The sequence below is a fragment of the Ambystoma mexicanum genome, chromosome 2q, assembly GCF_040938575.1.
Source record: "Ambystoma mexicanum isolate Mex_15411 chromosome 2q, UKY_AmexF1_1, whole genome shotgun sequence".
Taxonomy (NCBI): domain Eukaryota; kingdom Metazoa; phylum Chordata; class Amphibia; order Caudata; family Ambystomatidae; genus Ambystoma; species Ambystoma mexicanum.
Genome location: NC_090924.1, coordinates 629548444 through 629566287, shown reverse-complemented (window position 1 = coordinate 629566287; position 17844 = coordinate 629548444). Strand labels below are relative to the sequence as shown.

Below are 17844 nucleotides of genomic sequence, written 5' to 3'. Positions count from 1 at the left end.
ATAGGCACAGCAGTGGCAATTTCAATGGGCTCTGGGTGAGCAGTGGGCTAGTCTAAGTACAGGTTAGACAGCATAGGCACATCAGTGGCAATTTCAATGGGCTCTGAGTGAGCAGTGGGCTAGTCTAAGCACAGGTTAAACAACATAGGCACATCAGTGCCAATTTCAATGGGCTCTGGGTGAGCAATGGGCTAGTCTAGGCACAGGTTAAACAACATAGGCACAGCAGTGGCAACTTCAATGGGCTCTGAGTGAGCAGTGGGCTAGTCTAAGTACAGGTTAGACAGCATATGCACAGCAGTGGCAGAGGTTAGGTACATATGGCTACTGCCGAGCCGCACAAATCTGCAGCATCCCTATACACACTATACAATTATACATTGGTAGCTTACCACTGAAAGTTGTATTGCACCTCAGGATCCCTAGTGACATCATAGAAGATCTATCAGATCCTGGATCACGTGAAGGCAAAATAGTGATGGGCAGTTGAGCCAGGTTGAATGGCAACTAAGCAGTGACACCTGCTCTGACTTACCAGTGCAAACATGCAATGTAATTGAATGCAGAAGGAACATCTGCTCTGGATGAAGAATGCAAGAACCACATTTTGCACTTTTTTCTCTGTGCAAACATTGGTGCTGAATTGCTCTTTCCTGGTACCAAATGATCTGTAATCCGTGCAATGTAGGTGACATGGTGCCAGGAATCATTCAGAACTCCTTTCTGGAATAGCTGAGACCTACCCGGCTGTACTTCGATATGCTTTATCTAGACATTGTCCTCTTTTTTTGGGTCCAAGGGCCCTGTATGAGAACAGGAAATGGCATATGCCTTGCTATGACATCACTGCAGTTAATTATGAATTCCATAAGACTCTGCTGTCATGTCGTGGCAGTAGGATGACACGTTGGAAAGGAAATAGTTGCAGATGGCTTCCTACGAGAGCCGGACTCAACAAAAATAATTCAGCAACACCCTCACCCCGATATTTTTCCCTGCCTTTTCTATGCCAATCCCTAAGAAGTCACCCAAGGGGGGCAAGTCATTAAGTAGCTTTTCCTATATGCACTTCTCATATTTGTTCCCTATTTTCTATGGCAATGGCCCCAGAAGACCCCAAAGTCATCATGCCTTTAACTAGCTCCTCCAAAATGTTCCCAAACCTGTTTTTATAACATTACGAAATAAAACCTTTTATACATTTAATTTGCTAAAATGTTTTTACTTTACACACTACTGAACTAACATGCATTTCTTAACCACCACAAATCCTAAACTTCTATGTCTATTACCATTATGTGCTAATAGCATTAGAGACCTCAGGAGAGGTCATTAATGCTTGGGATAATGACCACTCCATAATTTATGACACAGAGCGATTAGGGGGTAGGCCCATTATCGCATGACAATGATCCCTTCCTCAGTATATAAGTCTATATAGTAGCCAAATTGTTCATTTGGAACGAACACCCTGATTGGCCTCGTGCATAGTGTTTTTACAATGCAAATGTGAGGCATTTGGTTCCTATTAATATAAGGGAACATTCTGCACATTTTTGCACTGTACTTGATTTTTCACTTTTGGGTTTTTGCTTTGAGTTTTCCCATCCTCAACATGAATTCCTCTACTTAGAGCAAAAGCAATTCTGTTCCATAAAAGGGGCAATTTAAGGGCAGCCTCACTACTTTGGCTACTGCGGTGCCGAGGACTTGTGTGCTTCTGGCTTGCACTGTTGATTTCAGCCCATTCATGAGTGTTGCATAAGGTAGTAACAGGCAAGTATTTGTGTTGTTCCCCGGAAGAAACATTTTGGTACTGAATTATGGGATGTTACATGGAAACAGCCAAGAGACAATACTGGACTAATAATGGAAAATGCAATGTTGGGAAAACCCTTTTCACAAAGAAACTCATTGATGTAAACTGACGATTACTGGCCCAGGTGAGAGTAGAATTCATGGCTGAATTGCTTGCTGTGCTCTCCCAAAAACAAGCACAATTGACTTTAGAAAAGTACTAAATTAGCTGTAAATGAAGCATAAAGGGATAACACATGGGTTTTCACCAGATTTCACACTACAGGGGATTTTTCTGCAGGTGGAGTGGGGGAGTGGAATGAAAACAAATTTCATCTCCACCGCCCCATCCAATCCACCTGCTAAAATATAATGCATTTACACCAACAACTGATTTTGATCGCTGCCTCAACTGCTTTGGACTCCCATGTAATCCGACAGGTTTGCGCACACGTTAAAAGCAGGAGGATTTCAAATGAATCCATACAGAGTGCCTCCCACAATGCATGTACATGACAGGGCGAATTTAGAAATAATTTCAGGAAAGGGTGAAAAGTGACACCCAGATCCTTGTTTGATGGATAAACGTATTACTTGGGCATCCTTTTCAAAAATTGTTAGACATTGCCTGGGGGGAAGACCCCAGTGTACCCACAACATGCACGTGTGTGTGGTCCCCATTATTCAATTAGCATTATTTGTGAAAATGTATTTTATCTGGGATTACTCATATTCTGGTTTTGCAGTACACACCATGTACAAATGACAACCTTGCCTACAAGAATATCTACCAAAACCGCATGCTCAGCGCACATGCAGCGATGCGGTACACCACAATCGTATACAGTGTTCTTTCACTCAGGAAATAGCATCGAGTACTTCCCGTTGAATAGAACACTTGCTCTTCCTTTGACCGAAGTGTCTTATCGATTAAACCCAAGAACAAAGCACTGGCTCAATATAGGGGTGCCACATGAAAACTGTGCATTTACATTCACGATTCACATAGCTTTCATGCAAATCATAGCATTCCATTACTCCAAAGCTGTAATTCGTGTTGTGCTTTTGATGTTGGTGGCTGTAAACTGTCTGTGCATCCATGATGTTAAGATGTTCTAATACCATTTATAAGACTCAGTTATGTCTAGTGTTAAGTGTTAGGAAAGGCCAGCACTTTAACTATTTGTTATATATTAGTCTATTTTGTTGATCAGTCACTTTTATTGTAAAAGTTAACAAAGAATCATCATTAGGCTTGTTTCCGTGCATGCGTAAAATGGCATAAATGAGGTCAGACACGTGGGGGAAAAGTGCATGTTTTTACTCGTCTGTGCCATTTTGGAGAGATGTCCATGCTGTTTGAAACCTGAGGGTATTCTCATTTCTACTTCCTGGGGATCTTTTACACAGGTGGCCATCGCTCTTGGATCCCGACTCTGGCGGTGGAGGAGCAATGGAGGATCACCTCGGTGGAGTATCCTTGGGTATTGGGAGGGAGATATACTCAGGTGAGACACAGTATTTCCCATGCCCCTTCCAAAGATAGTAATGGGATATTGCTCTACATGTCCCCTGAACCAAGAAAAGGGTCTGTGACACCATCTGTCTAGATGTACCAGAAAGAGAGCAAAAAAGGTTAAATATAAAATGGGCGAGACATGGTATCCCCCTTTTCCTAATAACAACCCACCCAATCCTTCCCTAACCATTGGGGGTTATTGTAAAGGAGCTTCCCTTATTTTGTCTCAGTCATGCCATTCTTGCACTGGAATTAGGAAGAGACGACTAGGAGGCATACACACCAACATACAACCACACCACTCTGGTACTGAGACAAGGAAGAGAGCCTCAGAGGAATACCACTACAAAGATCAGGCATGTCACACTAACAAGCCTAATTATAATTAGGCAATTGAAGGAGAAGGCTCTCACCTGCAGCTCATTCACACACCACAGGTGTATAAAGTGTAGGAACCCGTAAGAGCACAGATAGGAGAGTGAGAAAGGCGAGACACTGCTGTGAGCCATTGGATGCAGAGCTGTCGTGTGACGAGGGTCGGAATCCAGGGACTGCAGAGGCAGGTGGTCTGCACTGGGACAGCGTGAGAACAGTTCTCTGGCTTAACTGCAAGGCAAGAGAAGGCGGCATTCTGAGGGGCTGGCCTTCTGATGGAGACAGAGTATTCATTCTCCCGTGGTGCTGTGAGAGCATTGGAGTGTCTCAGGGGCAGAAGATGGAACCCTGGAGGCAACCAGTTGAAGCGAGTCCAGCATGGTATGCATGAAGTCTGCAAAGGAAGCCAGTGACTTTCAGAGACCAGGAAACCCAATGTGAAACTGACCGCGAGCGCTGTGAAGGAACCAGTGATTGTGCAAGTATACAATGTAGTGGAGTGGTCGCGTGGGTCTGAAATAAGTGGAACACATTCTTGAAAGATACCGTCTGAACTGTTTACTGAATTAACAATCATGTGAAGTGTTACAGGGACTGCACACCTTGAGATAAGGAAGGGAGCATTTCTGAAAGGTTCCAAACTGCGAAATAGATATTTCAATGGGATAAATGAAATGTAATCTTTATCGCTCAACCTTATAAAACCTACAAACATACGTTGATCATTGAACTGAATTAAAATAAAGCAGATGGCTCTTTTTTCCAAATACTGGATTGAATACAGGTCCGCCCCTAGAGGTGAAAAACAAACATTGGGAATCTTTTGAACCTCTTAAAACTTTTAACCACTCTGAACTTGGGGAAGGTAACCCCGGAACTTCTACTGTGAATTATTTAGATCTTGGGGAAGGGAATCCCAGTTGTCTACTGTGAATTATTTTGAACTTGGGCAAGGGAACCCCAGTGCTTCTACTGTGAATTATTTAGAACATGGGGAAGGGAATCCCAGTGTTTCTGTTGTGAACTGCCTTTAAAACCTGGATAAAGGAACCCTAGGTCATGATTCAAACTATTTTCCCTTTTGACTACAAAGGATCATTTGTAGACTGTGTTAAGAAACTACTTTACACTTGGGAGAGGAAAGAACTTTGGGTAAACACTGTTTTCCTTTGGGTGCATATATGCCTACACATTGTATATATAAAGTTAGTTGTGAGGGCAGGTAAAGGTTTTGGACACAGACAGATTCTTCAGTTGAATTCTTTGACTCGGACGTTCCTTCATTTTTTTTAGGTAGGGAAATTCCACCTTAGATCAAGGGAAGTTAGGCCTTTTTGCATCCTCACATTTAAGTCAACAATAGTGTTCATTTTGAGATTTGTCTCAGTTGTCTGTGTCCTTCTTCATGATGCCTTCACAATGCATGGATTGGGATATGCAGTGGTAAGTGCACTCTATGAGGCAAATGGCCATTATCAAGCCAAGCACAGCTGGGAAACATAAATGAATGCATCCCGGGCCCGCTCTGTCAAATTGTCCACTGGTATCAAAATGAGCCTGAATGACTTCAAGAATCTAAGAAAACGCGCATAAGCGGGTGCACCCCAGGCCCGCTCCGTCAAATTGTCCACTGGTATAATGACTAGCCTGCATGACTTGAAGAATCTAAGAAAATGCACATAAGTGGATGCACCTCGGGCCAGTTCTGTCGGATTTTCCAAGGGTATTACAATGAGCCTGCATGACTTGAAGAATCTAAGAAAACACATATAAGGGGATGCAACCTGGGCCTGCTCTGTCAAATTGTCCACTAGTATCAACATGAGCTTGCATGACGTGAAGTATCTAAGAAAACGCACATAAGTGGATTCACACCGGGACGCTCTGTCTGATTGTCCAAGGCTATCAAAATGAGCCTGCATGACTTGAAGAATCTAAGAAAATGCACATCAGTGAATGCACCCCAGGCCGGCTGTGTAGGATTGTCCAAGGGTATCACAATGAGCCTGCATGACTTGAAGAATCGAAGAAAATGCACATAAGTGAATGCACGCCCTGGCCTGCTCTGTCAGAATGTACAAGGGTATCAAAATGATCCTGCATTACAGAAAATGCACATAAGTGTATGCACCCCAAGTCTGCTCTATCAGATTGTTCAAGGATGTTGTGAAGTAAATAAAGTTAGTTCTCCTTAAAACCAGTGAGGACCTTAATTCGAAGAAGAAGAACATTGGCACAAGGATGAGGAGGAAGATGAGGCCGGGACATAGTCTGGAGAGAGCAATAAAGATGGGCATACTGCTACAACGGCTCTCTAGTGATTATTGTGTGGTCTAGCAAACAACAGAACAACTGGCGATGATGAAAAGAAATGTCCAGGCTTGTGATAGACAGGGAAGGGCATATCCACCCACGTTAACAGCAAATCTCAGCCCTGTAAGAAACAGGATGACAGTCCGCCCAGTAAAGTCTGCCGATCCCGGCTACATCAGGAGAAGAAAGGGCAATCTGCCCATTGGTAAGAGGGCAGTCCGCCCAGAAAAGGTTGCCAATGCCGGCCACATCAAAGGAGATGGAAATCCGCCTTGATAAGAGGGGAACCCACCTATAGAAGAGCATTAGCCTGGTGACTGCAAGGTGATCGGAGCCCGGTGATCAGGAAATACAGCAGCCAGCCGCAACAGCTGTTAAAGGGCAATACGCTGGGGAATCAGATTAGATGGCAGTCCACCACAACTGTTGCTGAACGGCAATCCGCCCGTGGTATGGGGAGGGATGATCCATCCCAGTGACTGAAGGGCTATCGGCCCATGGACTACGAGACGACAGAAGGCCACAACGACTGAGGGGGAAGGGAAATCCACCCAGATGCACAAATGAAGAAGGCAGTAAGGGGCAACGGAGGAGACAGGGCCGGCCACCTAGCAGATGCCAGGAATATAGAAGGAGAGGGAGTGGTATTCCACCATCCTGCAGTGAGCACCCTGGTCCCAACCCGGCCCAAGTAAATAAGGTAAATAAGGTCAGTCATCCTTAAAACCAGGGATGGAGGATGTTGGCATGGGGACAAGGGAGGGGCTACCAGAGCGCGGAACAGAATCCTGAGACGGCAATAAAGAAACGTTAATTCTACAACTGCTCTGTAGTGATTATTGAGTGTGTGGCTAGCGACCTACAGAACAAAGGGTATCAAAATGAGCCTACAGACTTGAAGACTCTAAATAAATGCTTTGATGATGAGTTGCAGCAGGTCTCATCAGAACTCTAAAACGTTCTTGAAAAATGCAGAATTGGCCATATGGGAACATAGAATCCAATCCATTGATTGCATCCCAAATAAAGGAGACTGTACTCTAAACTTAGACCATTAACCTTATTTGGGAGCATAACGATTTTCCCAGGCAATGCATTCTATAACGAGGACACAATATTTCCAAAACATGAAGCTATTTGGGTTTCAAGACTTCATCCAGCCAAGGGCTGGATTTCCCACAAAGATACTTTTATAGGAGCGAACACTGTGAGATGAAAGTGTGTTAGTCACAGTGACTGTGACACCCCCGCTCAGTGAGCTTCATTTGTGGGGGTGCACTTGATGTCAAACAGCCAGGCGGTTTCTGGGAGGTGCTTACATGTAAATAAACAAAGCAGACTGTAAAGTTGGCAGCGTCGGAAATAGAATTGCCAAGGAAAAGTCCTGTTGCAATTGAGACCAACTCAGGAAACATTTAGTATAGTTAAGTCTAGTAGGAACCATTCTTACCTCAGATTGGAGACTACCGTCTATTTTGCGTAGAAAGCACATTATGCAAATTAATACTACACTGATTTTCACATTTATGTGAAATTACAGCAAAGAAGGAAACATATTTTTAAAGGAGTTTTGTATTTGCAGTCAAAAGGCAAGCTTTGGACATGGGGGTGATGTGAGGTTGTTATTTGAAAGATTTTTTTGAGTTTACATTCTCTGCCAAGGTCTTGAAGCTACTTGCTTGCACATTTATTACAAATTAATGATTTTCCTTTCACTACATTTCACTACATGTCAAAACTACCTTTCAGGAGCATTACATTATTCGGTTGGTGAGCATAGACAGTTTACTCTCTATTTTGGTGCAAATGACGCACCACAGTGCACCTACTTCACTTGCACCCAAAAACGTACCCTATTCAGAAGGGGCATGTGAATGTGAACATTATAGATGTGCACAATTACCAAAGCAGGGGGCAAAAGTGCAGAGAACTAACACCTTCCCCAGCACTAGTTTCGAAAAAGTGCAGTGGGAAACTCTATACAAGAGGGGGTCATTTCTGACAGTTCCATGCACTTTTCACTGAGCCAGCAGCAGTGTAAACCACTGTGGTCACCCTTGCATTTCTATCCCTCAATCAAGGACAGACATTTTTTTTAATTTATTTTAGTGTTTCTCAATGATAGTACCTTTAAAGGCCCACCAATGTGAAATATGCTGCCAGCACCCACTTGTGTGCTAGGAGCTTGTCATACATTAGTGCTGGGAGCTCTCTCGAGACACTATCCGTGATGGCTGGCCAGTGCATCTAGTCAATCTAGTATTTTCAAAAAGGTGGGCATTTAAAAAAGCCCACCCTCTGGGAAGTTTTACATTTTGTTATTTTATTCTCATGCAGCTCTTTTCATCAGCCATTTGATTTACTAGGAGCTTTCATCCAGAGCCAAGTGGCGCTTGTTCCCATCATCTTCTCAAGTGGTGTTTTTCCTTCAGGCATCACAAGGACGTGACAGACTCGAACTGGATTATCAGATTAAAACATAGGATTTTTCTCTTAAAACATGAATCAAAGAAAAAAGGGGCGTTCCTCTCCTTGAACTCCAGGTTCTCCATATTGTGAAATAGACATTTTAGATACAATAGATTTCATCCTTTTGAACTGCACGTCTCATGTAGGCTTTGGTTTTGAGGATGCATACATTTGCTGCTGTGTGTGTTTTATGGCCTTAGTTTTCACCTTGAAGAACCGTCTCAATGCAGGACTCTTCAACTTCACCCTCTTCATTTCCATCCAGGTGGAGTAGGGATCAGGGGGGTCACTAGGTGGGTTAGCTGTACTTGTTCTTTTACTTCAAAATTGGTAACCTAAAACACACCAAAGGTAATCTCTTGAATGGGAATCAAGATTACTGGCCCTTTAGCCATTACAAAATGGCGTCAAAAAACGTGATCACGTTTATCACGTGACTTTAAGGATGACATCATGACGTCATCCTACGCATATAAATATCGGCCATCTTAGATGGCAAATACGAGCAGTTTCAGTCACGAATCAGAATCCGGCAGAATCGCATCCACAGAGAAATCCAGGTAAGAAACCTTGGGAATAATTTGATCTCAGAGGCCATCTTCCTAATTTTAGCATGTGTATTTTTGGAAACTAAAAGATGGATTATCTCAATCCATTAACAAATAGAGTTTCTTTCTCCAAATTAAATAGGGACTGCCCCATACCACAAAAGAAGTAGAACTGCAGCAAAAACACCTATCTACAAATATGTACAGGTATGTGACCATCTAATTACTACCTAGGAGTCAAAAGAAAACATTGACCAGTAAGATATTTTTTGATATATATTTTCTCTTGTTCAGAGCCTTTTACCTTTGGTTAATTATGTTTGTGATAGAGATAACCAGTTATAAAAATTAAGTTCAATCCTGACAAATTAGATGCAAAACGTTTTGAGGCGTCTTGTCTGTTCTAACATTAAGGAATATTTAAAAATTATGTTTATATTAATTTATCATCAAGTTTGTCAATACTGCTATTTTTTCCAAATATTGGAAAACATTTTTTTTCTTTTCCTTCTTTTCTTTTTTCTTGTTCACTAAAGCTATATATGCATACTTTCCTCCTGAAGAACCACTAAATACAAAGTGGGGAAACACGCGTTGAGGGTTTTAAAAAAAGTAAAAAGATTTCAGTGAAAAAATACAGACATTCTCCATTAACACAAGTCAAATAAAACATCAATTGTGGAGCACCTGTCAAACAGTGTTTGATCTCTTTCTTTGTTGATATGTTTAAAGCTCTCTGCAGCCTTGGGAGCAACCAAACACCCGTGTAGGCGGCACCAAAAGACAAAGGATAAAACTAACCAACATCATAGATGTGTCCTAAGAGCTTACCCTAAGAGCTTGTGTCAGAAGAGTGTGTGTCATAGGAGTGCATGTCAAAATGTCAAAGGTGTGTGTGTGTGGTAAGAGGGTGTATTGTAGGAGCATGCTTCAGGAGCCCATGTCGTGCCTGCACCTATCATACTAGCATGTCTGGTTGGTGTCATTGGTCTTGTAGGAGCGTGTGTCATAGGAGTGTGCATAGTAAGAGTGTAAATATATGACATTTTCATGTCACACATGATGGTATAGGGTTTCAATATACAATGTGCCTTTATTCTGCTTGTTAACTGTCTGCCTCATATACATATCAAAGCACACAATAAAGTAAAATCAAACTTTGATGTGTGTTTTAAATGTGTGTGTTTCCAGTAGATTTTATTTGCGTAACATATGACCTGCAAAACACACATGGCTTTTTGTACAGTTTGTACATCTGAAAACTTCCAGACACAACTGACTACATGACATTTGGACACCACACCACTTTCCCTGGATTTCAGCAGGTTCACACATGAGACAGTTGCCTGAAATCAGCAAAACATCAATGGGGTCGTAGAAGGGTCGTAGAAGGACTGGTCTCGTCATAAGGAACAAAACACAAGGTCCCTGTTGGACCTCGAAAACCACGTTTCAAGGCCTTAGAATGCATGGCTTCCCAGATATTTGCACTGCAACAAACTGCCCCCCGCCAGGGTGTGGCGAATGGCGGTGACAGAGCACAGAAGAAGACATTACCTAGCATAAAGATTCTTCTGTGACAGATTGCTCATTAGATAGATATCCCCTGCCAGCTTCAGCTGCTCAGAAAAATCTTGGATAAGGGGCATAGTGGACCTCGACTCGGCCGTTGATCGTTGATCCGCCTTGACTTAGTGCTTGATTGTCGGCACCGGACGTGACATCGGTCATCGTATATATTCCGCGTCATTACACCGCGTACCTCAATTTCTACCTTTTTCCCCGAGCTAAGCCGCTGCAGAGGAAAACCAGTGAGGAAAAGATGCCACCTTCTGCCAATGCTTTCTTAGCAGGGATTGATGGGTGATGAGGAGTCTGCGGGAGAAGAGAAGAATCCATAGAAAAAATCATTACGGTAAGTAATTTCTTCTTCAATGGATTGCTTTTCTTCCCCAGATTCGTCATCAGATAACCTCCCAAAGTAGTAGAGATAAAGGAGGCAGGAAGAAAGCTCTATATCGGTACATTATGCAACACTGCCCTTCCGCAGCGAGTGTCAGCTCCACGGGCTACGTCCAGGCTATAATGCTTTGTGAACATCTGAAGCAAGGACTAGGTTGCGGCCCTGCAGATGTCCATAAATGGTACTTCCCTTTGCAGAGCCTTAGAGGTGGAGATCATTCTGGTAGAGTGGGTCCTGATGCCAGGAACCATGGTATTGTAGTATTCTGAAAAACACTATGTGATCCATCGTGAAATTGTCTACTTTGATACAGCTAGTCCTTTTCTAGGCTACAAACAACTGCTCAGTTTTTCTATATTCCGCTGTTCTTGCTACATAGAAGCTCAAAAGCTCTCTTGGGGTCCAACCAGTGAAAATGATCCTCCTCCTTGGAAGGGTACAGAGTTGGATGGAACACTGAAAGATCTATCGTCTGAGGAAGATGGAATTCTGACACCACCTTAGGCAAGAACCCTGGTCTCACTTTAAGAGATACTTTCTCCCAGAAAAAACAAAGAAAGGGCGGTTTGCAAGAAATGGCCTGAAACACGCTCACCTGTATGACCAAAGTGATGGCAACCAGAAAGGCTGTTTTCAATGTTAGTAGCTGCAGAAAACAAGAATGTAACGGCTGAAAGGAGCCACCACAAGAAAGGTGAGAACCAGGTTCAAATCCAAATCAAGGACAACAAAAGGAATAGACGGAAAGGCATTCATAAGGTCCTTTGGGAATTGGGCCATAACCGGGATTGTGAAGAACGAGCCTTAATTCAGGGACCTTTTGAACACAAAGCCGCCAAATATCCTTTGACAGTGGTGACCTGAAGGCCTGAAGAGGCCAGTGACAGAAGGAACTCCATCACTGTAGTGGTGGTGAAAGAGATAGGGTCAATCTTGGGTTCCCTGCACCATGCCCCAAATCTTCTCCACCTGCACATGTAATGGTCTGTGTGAAGCCCACAGCACCTTGAGTAACTCCTCAGAGAGTTCCCAGTCATCATATCTTATCCTCACAAGAGCCACACATGTAGGTTGAGGGATTCCAGGTTCAGGTGGAGTACACAACCTTCCAACTGGGTTGGGAGATCCAGGGGATGAGGCAACTGAAGAGGTGAGCAGATGGTCAAGTCCAGAAGGTCTGACTACCATGTCCTCCTCGCCCAATCCGGGGCAATGAAGATCAGGGTTGCTCGAAACCTCTTCAACATCCTAAGACCCCACAGGATGACGGGAATCGGAGGGAAGGCGTAGTGGAGAGGAAATGCCCAATCCCCCAAGAACACATCCCCTTAGCACACCGTTCACAGGAAATTCCCTTGAGAAAAACTGCTTGCACTTCCTGTTGCACTCCATGGCAAACAGATCCACCACTTTGGTAGCCCAGAGAGAGAAGACCTTCTTTAGGACTTCCTGGCACACTTCCTCTTCGTGTGAGTCCATGCTCTGACTGCTAAGAGCATCTGCTAAACTGTTTTCTGTCCCCGCCAGATGAACTGTCGAGACCGAGATCTGGTTCTCCAGTAGCCAGAACCACAGCTGCATTGCTTCTCTGCAGAGGGTGAGGGAGGGCACGTCACCCTGCTCTTTCAGGTAGTGCATGGCCAGCATATTGTCCGTCAAGATCAGGATAGGCTTCCCCATCAGAGAAGGCACAAACGCCTTCAGGACTAACCTGATGGCTCACAACTCCAGCCTGTTGATGTGCCACCTGGTTTCCATTGCTGACCAAAGGCTGCTCCCCAACAAGTCCTAGCAATGAGCACCCCAACCCTTCAGGGACGCATGCGTGATCACTCGGACCTGAGGCCAGAAGGGTTCCCTTGATAGCATGTTTATGCTGCTGGCCCACCAAGAAAGGTTGCTGGGTGCCAAAGTACTGGGACTATTGAAAAGGTTGCATTCACAGCCTGGCCACTGGCACCAGAAAAATGCAGGAAGCCATTAGACCGAAGAGGTGGAGGAAGGAAGCCGCTGGTAAGCTGGCGTGGTCCTGGAACAGATGTATCATCTGGCAACTCTCTGCCCGGACGGGAAAGTCTTCCCTGCCCAAGCGTCTAAGACTGCCCTGATGAACTGGATCCTCTGAGCTGGTGCCGTTTGGGGCTTCTGCATGTTCAGGGAGAAGCTCAGCCTGTGGAGTAGAGAACAGGTGTCACCCAGATGAGACAAGACCTGCTCTGCCAGTCTTCCAGGTATGGGAACATATGGACGCCGTATCTCCTGTGGTGAGCCGCAACTGCTTCCATTAGCATGGTGAAGACCCTTGGTGAGGAGGTCATCCCAAATGGAAGCACCTTGAACTGATAGTGCTTGTCCCTGATGAGGAACCTAAAGAACCTCAGGAACCTCCTGTGCTTTTTATGTATCTGCACATGAAAGTAAGTGCCCTGAAGATCAATGGACACCAGTCAGTCCTTTGTCACGATTCCACCATGGGCGCAGAGCAGTCAGGCCAGGGTGAGGGGTGTTTCCCCTCATGATAGCGTTTGGAGGTGGTGGACAGGTTTGGTGGCTGCCTGGCGCAAGCATGCAGGAGGGAGCAAGGCCTCAACCCTCACCAAAGTACCCGCCAAGGGAGAGACCACTGTGGAACCCAGGAGGACGCCAGGCACGTGCGAAGAGACTCCAGTCTCCAGAATTAAAACCCGGGCAGTCTAGCGCTGACAAGGCGTGGCCCAAGGGTATAAAACCACACCCAGCACTGCACCCTGGGCTTAGCGTTTCTTCTGCTTTCCGCAAGAGCAGTGTCTCGCTTACCGCTCCTGATTTCTTCACACGTGCAAAGGACTTCCACATGGGTGGGACACATGGGACACTCACCTGAAGCAAGGATTTGCGAGCCTTTGTAAGGCCACTGTTTACGTCCTTCCCGAACCTCACCTGGAGTCCGGCAAGTGCTGTTGCTCATCCCGAACATTGGCTCTTCACTGCTTCAGCTTCGCTTTCACCGGATTTCGTCCGAATTCTGGCATGCCCGCTGCTTCCGAGGACCTGAAATTAAAGAGACAGAGATCATATTCCGTTTTCGACCATTTCCCAATCAGATGCATAGTCTACTAACCTGCACTGTGTGACTGACTCTACTCCCGCTACTCTCCACTCCTGTGCCGGCAGTCAGTCGTTCCGCCCCTGAAAGGAAAAGACAAAAAGACATTATTAGAAGAATACACAGCTACAGATCAAAAGAAGTTTCACCTCAACAAGTTGGCGAGAGGGACCTATGTTGCAACTGAGAATTACCTGTTCACTTGTTGTATCCTGTGTGTCGCAGCTGGTCTGGACCACGCACCTTCAATGAAGTAACTGGAGTTGGATATGTACCTGATAACCACGACCTTCATCGCAATCAATACGATGACCAGCGCCAGCCAGCCAACCTAAGCGCTAGAGGGGTTGGAAGAGGGAGTGGGAAGGAGCAGAGAAGGATCAGCACTTACATTATACTTATACTTACCTTTAGGTCATCCCGACCCCCAGAACGCCACTTCCCAAAAGTCCCAAAAACCACCCAAGTCCCTCCCAACCTCGCGGTCCCCTGGAGGTTAATCCCCAGTCTACCATTGGGGGAAGGAGTGACTGGGGCAATTGTCAGGGTGAAGGCATCCAGCGAGGGAGGGGGAATGCTCCGGAACACACCGGACCAGGCACTCCTGCAGGACACCAGAGGTAAGCGTGACACCTGTACCTCAAGAGTGTGGAGAATCTCTCTCAATGTCACCATCCTGAATTTATCATTCCTCAGGAACTTGTTCAAAGACCTGAGGTCCAAGAAGGGATGGAGACCGCCCCCCTTTTTGGGAACCAGGAAATACTGGGAATACCAGCCCGACCCTCTCTCCTCAGGCGGTACATCTTCCAAGACCTCCCCCCTTTTTGGGAAGCAGGAAATACCGGGAATACCAGCCCAGGTGGTACGTCTTCCAAGGCACACTTGAACAACAGGGCTCGCAGTTCTTCTTGGAGCACCTGTTCCAGCTGGCAAAGAGGTGGTGCAGTTTACTGCAGGGTGCAAACCAATCAAGAGATAAACAAATCAGAACAGCGACCTACAGGATTTTTGACAATTGATGAGAGTGTTGACATGTCTGTCTACAGAACCTGTTCAGAGAACGGGTAGTTTTTACTAGTAAATACATAAAATGTAATGAATATAATACACATCATTAACAAACAATAAAACATGCACAATTTCCTACATAATATAAAGATATTACTATAAGTACATAAACTGTTATTATATGCATGCAATAATACTTTCTGTAGGACTTCTCAACCTTGTATAACTTCATGATGCTTGCGATGTTCCTACAGTAAACCTTGTGAGGTGTGCGAAGACAAAGTTTCTCATCTTCGTACAGGCCTACTCCGTAGCAACAGTAGCATGCCATCAGCATATGGTAATGATGTATTCTCCTTTCCATTGATGATTATAACCGTGCACTCTGGGGTTTGTCTCAAGGAAGTGATCAGGAGATCTATGAACCAGTTGAAAAGGAGTGGGATGATGAGACAACCTTGTTTGGTTGCCCATTAAATATAGAATACATATGACAGATGTCCCGCTCATCCCAACTTGCACTTCTTTGTAGGGCCATTTATCCATTGCAGAAAAATAATGGGAAGTTCTTCTTGGCAAGCACCACCAACAGAAAGGTTCAGCTGACATTGCTTAGAGCCTATAGCCGGGAGGTTTTTCTCACAGGCTCCACCAGGTTATTTCTGCACTGCAGATAATGATGTTGTCATAGCCAGGCCTGAACCTAACAAAGCCAACGTGATCTTTACGAATCAGCTTTGTTTCTATGCCCTTCCTCTTTATGGGACCATATGTTCATCAGGATCTTCACCTCAACAATGATCAAGGATAGTAGGGATTTTTATGCAAGCAATATATCATGAACCGAATGCACATATCCATGTAGATGTAATGTACCCGCCAGCCCCTCTGGTACTTACTAATGTGATGAGTTGTATCAGAAATGCTTTAAGAGCTCTTGCTACCATCATAAAAGGATCTGGTGAGCAAGAGAGTAATTGGGCCTCCCTCAGCACTGCTAGAGCAGAACATGGTGTGATCTCTAGCTAATATAACCCGAAAAGTGATGGGGTGGAAGGTTAGGAATTAATCTTAACTACTGGCATGGGAATGCCCAGACATGGGTCCCCAGCAGGATGGGTTAGAACCCAAAGATTCATTTCACTGCTGATGCCCAATGAGGTCAAAACCTGCCAATGTTTGCTTCTGGTCATGTGCAGAAGGGATGTGAAGTAGCAATTCTGGACGCACCGTCCTTTTGGAGTGGGATGAGGCATGATGTGCATACAGGTTTTCTGCTACCGTTTTAGCTTGGCAGGCTGAAAAACAATGGTCTGGAAGGGTGACCCGAGCTCTGCCCATGGTTGTGATTGATTCACAACATTCTGGTCATCACCCTTTGGCTTTGCTAGTGATGTCTAGACTCAGCAAGAGCCTGATCTATCCAAGAAGGCGTGTGTAGTGACCAAGTCCAAGGGAGGAGATTGATGGGGAGGAGAGAAGAGAGGAGTGGGAGAGAGAGGGACAGAGAGGGATTTGAAAGCAGATAAAGGGAGGGCCCATACAAGGCCGTGACAACCTCACCATGGAGGTTGGAGGACCACGTCTATGCTAGAGCAATGAAAGATCCACATATCATGTGATGAAGACTGGTAATCTGCACCTACCTCCACCTCGAATGCCACCGGAGTGAGTGACTGTTCTGGGGTTAGCCCAAGTCGAGCCTCTGGAGGGGCTACAGCCCCACCGTTGTCAGGGACTATTAGAGGACTGATGATACAGTAGGGAACTCATGTAAATCACTTCCCAAGGGATGTTTTCCTTGGTGCCCCACTCCAGTTCTCCTTCAGAGGGCCAAAAGTACCAATGCCTAACAGTAATTCTTCTCATGCCTCTTATGGTTTATAGTCATAAAATCGAAAACCAAAATGTTGAAAGTCAAAAAATCGAAAAAATAATGTTAAAAAAAAGTTTAATTTCTTTTTTACTATGTTTTTTATTCGAAATGGGGGGTCCCCCCCAACCCCTGTTTTTTTTTTTTTTTTTTTTTGCTGTTACCTTTTTTTACATGCGGGGCCCAAAAAATAAATATAAATAAAAAAATAAATCATTCGACATTATTTTTTCGATTTTTGTGTAATTCGGTTTTTTTTCCATGTTATGACTGCACACCCTCTTATGCTAGATCTCCAACAGAAAACTGTACGCAGCAGGGCCTTGATGACTTTCCTCAAGGCCTATTGGCTCTACTAAGGATCTGCATGAAGCTGCCTCCTACCCACACATAACTAGTTACTAGAATCTTCTGCAAAGGTAGGATTTCCACCAGAAGGATAGGGATATCTCTGGGTGAGACATCAAGTATATATACTCTGCAACTCCTAAGTGCTGTAATAATGTGTTATTGTCACCAAATTTGATGGTACACATTTTATCTGCTTTTGGCTGATGAAGGACACTGCCAACCCATCCACCACAACCTGAGAAAGGTGTTGAACAATTCAGGCTGTGCAATGTCTTTGGCTGGAAATGATCCTTAGATACACAAATTAAGGCCGTTTTACAGTTTGACGAGTACAATTATACAGGAAAAAACCCCAGCCTGCCTATGATTTAGAAGAGAAGGACAGTGGGGCCCTGCCGACTTCTACTTTACACAACTCCCTCCAGCCCCTCATGTCAACACCTTATTGCAGTTAGGGGTCATTACAGGTTTGCTGGTCTGGGAACTACGGTACAAGTAATCTTGCGGGGACCATAGCTCCCGGGCCGGCAAACTACAAGT

At 44.7% G+C, this 17844-nt stretch overlaps 1 protein-coding gene across 2 annotated transcripts in view; it reads right to left on the bottom strand.

Annotated features, from left to right (window-relative positions):
- The window catches only part of LOC138569646 (uncharacterized), a 1436407-nt gene that overhangs the window by 390349 nt on the left and 1028214 nt on the right, over positions 1 to 17844 (bottom strand). The gene's annotated exons all lie outside the window — the stretch shown is intronic.